Consider the following 6,000-nt stretch of genomic DNA (forward strand, 5'->3'; position numbering starts at 1 on the left):
CATATTTGTTTGGAGATTAGAAAGTGTTTTGTGAAAAAAGCAGTGTTTGAGATGGGCCTTGAAGAATGAACAGTAGGAATGTAATGGGAATAGACAGAAACAGGAAAAGCAGTATTTTGGATAAGGAGGAAAGAATACGAACAATGACACAAAAGCAAAAAAGCACAAGTATGTGTCAGCAACAAGAAATAGTCTAGGGTAATGGGCTTTGGGTACACATACTGATGAAATGAGCCACAAGAATATAGTAGTAGGCCAAACTGGTCAGACCTGGGGTCTTGGTGAAGACCCCTTGCCACTGGACCCTCTATTATCATTCACCCAGATTCCCTGTCACTATCCACTACAAATGCAGAACAGCTGTGATACTACATTCCGATGGCCTATTAAAGATTAGCAGATGTCACCAGCTGAGAGGGAAAAAGAAAAGAGGCATTCCCAGACAGAAGACCCAGGAGGAAACCAGAATGTGAGAGCCTGAGCCAGTGTATGTCATGGGGAGGAGATGCAAGTGCAAGGAGGTTGCGGGTTGGAGCAAGGGAGAATATGGCAGGACTGGAGACAAATCACAGAGGAACTAGTCTTCTATGGTGAGGGTTCTTCTTTTGGACTGTCATAGACTCCGCTAGCAGTCACTGAAGTCGGGACGAATGATCAACCTGGCTCCCTCAAGGAGGATCTTAAGGAGTACCTTTAGCAGATTCTTGTGGAGGAATGGCCCAGTACTACCCCCCTGGGCACAATGGCAGATACTATTTCTATGCCCCAGCAATCAAAGTGGTAGGAGCAGGTAGCATACTGATTCACCTCCCCCACCCTTTGACAAGTACAGGCGAGGGCTGAGCAGCCAGGAAACATGTGGGCGCTCTTCACTAAAGCTCGGATGGGAGTAGGACAGAAGGTAAGGACTGGCAGCTAGTGGGCTCAGCCCAAGGGCTCTTATCTACAAATGTGCCCAGTGTCACAATATGACTCTGCATTAAGTCATTAGTGACAATGTCATAAGGAACTATAAACTAAGATATTACATTTAAGAATTTCTCTTAGTGTTTGAACTTGCACATGGGTACTTTCGAGTGTACTTTCCATCTTCTTCTCTCTGTCCAGCTCTCTGTCATTCTGAGTCTCTCTCACTGTCTTTCACCTCTGTCATTCCCCCTCTTCATTTCCTCCTGCTCCCTCTAAGTCTATTTAAATTATAAAACTAAATGAAAGCTTATTTATAAAACAACATTTATTCCTTCTTATAGATGAATGAGAAATTTTATAGTTTTCTAGCATGTTTTAACTTCATTTTTTCTTGTTGTTTTATTAGTTATGCACCTCTCCCCCTCTAGATTTAGAATTTAAAAAAATCCAAATACCTCCCATTCCAAGTATAGAGTATCTCTAGAGTCTAGATATAATGGTAGATGACTTCAAGCTAACTCTGCTGAAGATAGTTAGAGGTCTCTCATTTAATGGTACTTTCTCCAAATTCCAATATTGCTTACTGTACTGGGCTTACTACTCTCCTATCTAGCTCTGACCTGCCCTTTACAGCCTCAAATCCAACCAAGTGCTTCCATACATCTTATTCTACAGTCTGACCGGGCATACCCCGCAAGTCACTGAGCACTCAGGCTCCTCTATTTTCTGTGTAGAGTGCCTCTCCTCATGCCAGCCCCTACTTTTTTACCTATTAAAATCTTACTTTTACAGCAAGACCCAGTTCAAGTTTATTGTCCTCGTAAAAGCCTGTGCCAGCTTCTTTAATAATCACATTCCTTTCCATTGTCCCCTACAGTTCCATAGCTAGTTGTCTGAAAGCTGATTTTCCCCCGAATGAGTGAAAGCTCCAAGAAAAAGAATCATGTACTTATTGATTGCTGGATTTCCCCTGGCAAATAACCATATGCTTTACATATAGTATATACTCAATAAAAAATTTATTGAATGAATATTTACTCTTGGATGAAAGCAATACATACAGTATTGATGTATGATTAGGGTCATACATCAATGACAGAATTAATTTCTTTTCATACGAGTACAAGGTGATCAAGAAAACAAGGGATGTCTACTTTCTATTAGAGTGTGATAGCCAGGTTGGGTCTTGAAGTGAGAACTCACATCATAAATCCTAAAGCATTAGAACACATTGAATTATTTAAATCTTGTTTATCTGAAAGCTGTTAAACAAAAAACTTCCATGTACTTAAGAAATAAAATAAGGGGATCCTAGGAGGAAATGAGAATAGAAATTCCATCCCTGCTCACTAATTTTAAGGATTTCATTAACAATATAAGCCATTAAGCCACATGAAAATGTGCGAAAATGAATTATATGTAGTTCAGTGGAAAAACAGTTTATCTTCATTAAAAATTGCATTATCAGTGGGGTGCGGTGGCTCACACCTGTAATCCCAGCACTCTGGGAGGCCAAGACAGGTAGATCACCTTAGGTTAGGAGTTTGAAACCAGCCTGACCAACATGGTGAAACCCTGTCTCTACTAAAAATACAAAAATTAGCCAGGCATGGTGGTGGGCACTGTAATCCCAGTTACTTGGGGGGCCGAGGCGGAAGAATTGCTTGAGCCCGGGAGGTGAAGGTTGCAGTGAACTGAGATGGCGCCACTGCGCTCCAGCCTAGGTGACAGAGCCTGACTCTGCCTCAAAACAACAACAACAACAACAACAACAACAAGAAAAGAAAAGTAATTGAAAATGAATAGTGCTACTTCAGTGAATGCATCAACGATAAAAAAGTGAAACAGCCAAGTGTGGTGACTCAGGCCTATAATCACAGCACTTTGGGAGGCCAAGTGGGAGGATCTCTTGAGCTTAGGAGTTTGAGACCAGGCTGGGCCCCACAGTGAGACCCCATCTCTTAAAATAAAATAAAAATAAGAAAGTGAAATAGCCTTTTTGCTGATATGGACAAAGTTTCAGTGGTGTGGACAAAGTTTCAGTGGTCTGGACAGAAGATCAAGCCAGCCACAAGATTCCCTTAAATGAGAGCCTAATCCAGAGCAAGGCCCTGACTCTTTTCAATTTTATGAGAAGATGCAGAAGAAAAGTTAAGTTTAAAGCTAGCAAAGGCGAGTTCATAAGGTTTAAGGAAAAAATCTTTCTCCATAACATAAAAATATAAGGTGAAGCAGCACGTGCTGATGGAGAAGCTGTAGCAAGTTATCCAGAAGATCTGGCTAAGATCATTAATGAAGGTGGTTACACTAAGCAATAGATTTTCAATGTAGACCAAAAAAACCTTCTATTGGAAGAAGCAGCCATCTAGGACTTTCATAGAGGAGAGAAATCAATGCCTCACTTCAAAGCTTGAAAGCACAAACTGACTCTTCTGTTAAGGAGCTGATGCAGCTGGTGACTTTAAGTTGAAGTAAATGTTCACTTCCCATTCCGAAAATCCTAGGGTTCTTCGTAAGAATGATGCTAAATCTACTCTGCCTGTGCTCTGAAATAACAAAGCCTGAATGTCAGCACATTTGTTTATAGTATGGTTTACTGACTGCTTTAAGCCCATTGTTGAGACGTACTGCTCAGAAAGAGATTCCTTTCAAAATACTATTGCTCACTGGCAATGGACCCAGTCACCCAAGAGCTATGATGAGGATGTGCAAGGCCAGAAATATTTGTTTTCATGTCTGCTAACATAGTATCTATGCTGTAGCCATGTTTCAAGGTGTACTGCCACAGACAGTGGTTCTTCTGATATATCTGGGCAAAGCACAAAGAAAAACATTCTGGAAAGGAATCACCATTCTAGATGCCATGAAGAACATTCATGATTCATGGGAGGAGGTCAAAAGATCAACATGAACAGGAATTTAGAAGAAGCTGATTCCAACCCTCATGGATGACTTGAAGGGATTCCTGACTTCAGTGGAGGAAGTAACTCTAGATGCAGTGGAAATAACAAGAGAACTGGAATTAGAAGTGAAGCCCGAGATGTGACTGAATTGCTGCAATCTCATGATGAAACTTGAACAAACGAGGAGTTGCTTTTTGTGGATAAGCAAAGAAAATGGTTTCTTGAGATGGAATCAACTCCTGGTAAAGATGCTGTGAACACTGCTGAAATGACAACAAAGGATTTAGAATATTCCATAAACTTAGTTGATAAGGCAGAACAGTGTTTGAGAGGACTGATTCCAATTTTGAAAGTTCTACTGTGGGTATAATGCCATCAAACAGCATTGCATGGTACAGAGAAATCTTTCATGAAAGTAAGAGTCCATCAGTGTGGCAAATTTCATTGTTATCTTATTTTTAAAAATCGTTATAGCCACCCCAGCCTTTAGCAATTCCCACCCTGATCAGTCAGCAGCCATCAACATTGAAGCAAGACCCTCCTACTGGCAAGAGATTAGAACTTGTTGATGAGGCTCATATGCTTGTTAGCACTTTTTAGCATTAAGGTATTTTTAAATTAGGATATATTACTTTTTAAAAGAAGTAATAGCGTTGTGCACTTGAAAGACTACAGTATAGTGAAGTATAACCTTTATACACCCTGGGAAACCAAAAAATTCATGTCACTTGTTTTATTTTATATTCGCTTTATGGTGCGGGTCTGGAACTGAACCTGTGGTATCTCTGACGTATGCCTGTGCTTACTATTTTTCTGTGGAATAGAAGCAATATTAGCCTCCCAGTTAGGAAAAATGGTTATTTGCTATCTGTTTCCATGACTCCTGTTTCTAAGTTATAGAAGACAGAAGTTCTAAACGTTTATGACCATCATACCAAATATAAAGAAATATCCTAGTTTAGTATCAGAAAGCTGCGATGACGGTGCAGATTCCAGACCCAGACTGCCCTATTCCTTCACTTAATGGCTGTGTGACTTTGCCAGGCTACTTAACCACTCTGTGTCTCAGGTTCCACTCCTGCCAAGGGGGAAAAAAATGCACCTATTCCATGGTTTGTTTTGAGTACTAAATAGGTTATCAAATCTGGGCACTTTAAAAACTGCCTGACACACAATAAGAACTATTTAGTCTTAGTATTAAAAATTCTCCAAGACTATTTAGCGAACAGAAGATCTAACTTAATTACTAAGTAACTAACTTAGCTAATAACTAAGGATTATGAATGTGGGCCAAAAAAACCCCACCAACATGCATGGAATTTTCTATTTGATGGCAGTCACACTATTAGCATCAAACTCTTGTGTGTACTTGCTCTGTTTCTACAAAGTCCATTCCACAGTTAACGCTCTTGGAGGGCGAGCATTTATGAAACATGGGTCTCATAAAGCGCCACGTACAACAGAATGCTTATTAATTTAACTAGCTGGTAATTTCCCCTCCAAATTTCCATCCTTTAGGCCATTTAAAAATCTTTTTCTTCTCTCCCTTTATTTATAAAGCATATAAAAGTTGAGGAGTAACTGACAAGAGCACAGACTTGAGGGAAAGAGCCCTCCGTGCCTGGCTGACACGCCATAGCTTCTGACACTGGAGCAGGGTTCCATAAAGATGAGCCCAGCTTTCCTCATTGTGTATTCTTTAGTATGGCCCCTCATGCAACCCAGTTTAACTTCTCTAGGATAAATACGTAGGTTTATTGCATGTGTCTACAGGCCTGTTCTCCTAGGCTCCCAAATGCATTTTATTCATGCTGACAACTATGACTGAAATACAAATTAAGTCTGGATAATGGTGTAAAGATGGTAGTTGGATTTTATTTATGCTGATTGGTCGGGGGATCAGTTGGGGTTGGGGAAGACACAGAGTTAGAGAGAAAGGCTTTGGCCTGACTTACGTGTCATTCTTACTGGCTGCCAGATGCTGAGAAAATTCAAACTGGTCCAAATAGAGCTGCTGATGGAGTGGTACGCAAGGGCTGCACAGATTTTCTGGCACTAGAAAAATTTTTTACTTCCTACAGATAGGCTGGGCACAGTGGCTCACCCCTGTAATCTCAGCACTTTGGGAGGCCGAGGCGGGCAGATCATGAGGTCAGGAGTTCGAGACCAGCCTGGCCAACATGGTGAA

The 6,000-nt window shown here is 40.8% G+C and overlaps 1 protein-coding gene across 1 annotated transcript in view; it reads right to left on the reverse strand.

Moving 5' to 3' along the window:
- The window catches only part of NCOA2 (nuclear receptor coactivator 2), a 326,661-nt gene that overhangs the window by 94,212 nt on the left and 226,449 nt on the right, over nt 1–6,000 (reverse strand). The gene's annotated exons all lie outside the window — the stretch shown is intronic.

This window comes from Mandrillus leucophaeus, unplaced genomic scaffold, assembly GCF_000951045.1.
Source record: "Mandrillus leucophaeus isolate KB7577 unplaced genomic scaffold, Mleu.le_1.0 Scaffold167, whole genome shotgun sequence".
NCBI classification, from domain to species: domain Eukaryota; kingdom Metazoa; phylum Chordata; class Mammalia; order Primates; family Cercopithecidae; genus Mandrillus; species Mandrillus leucophaeus.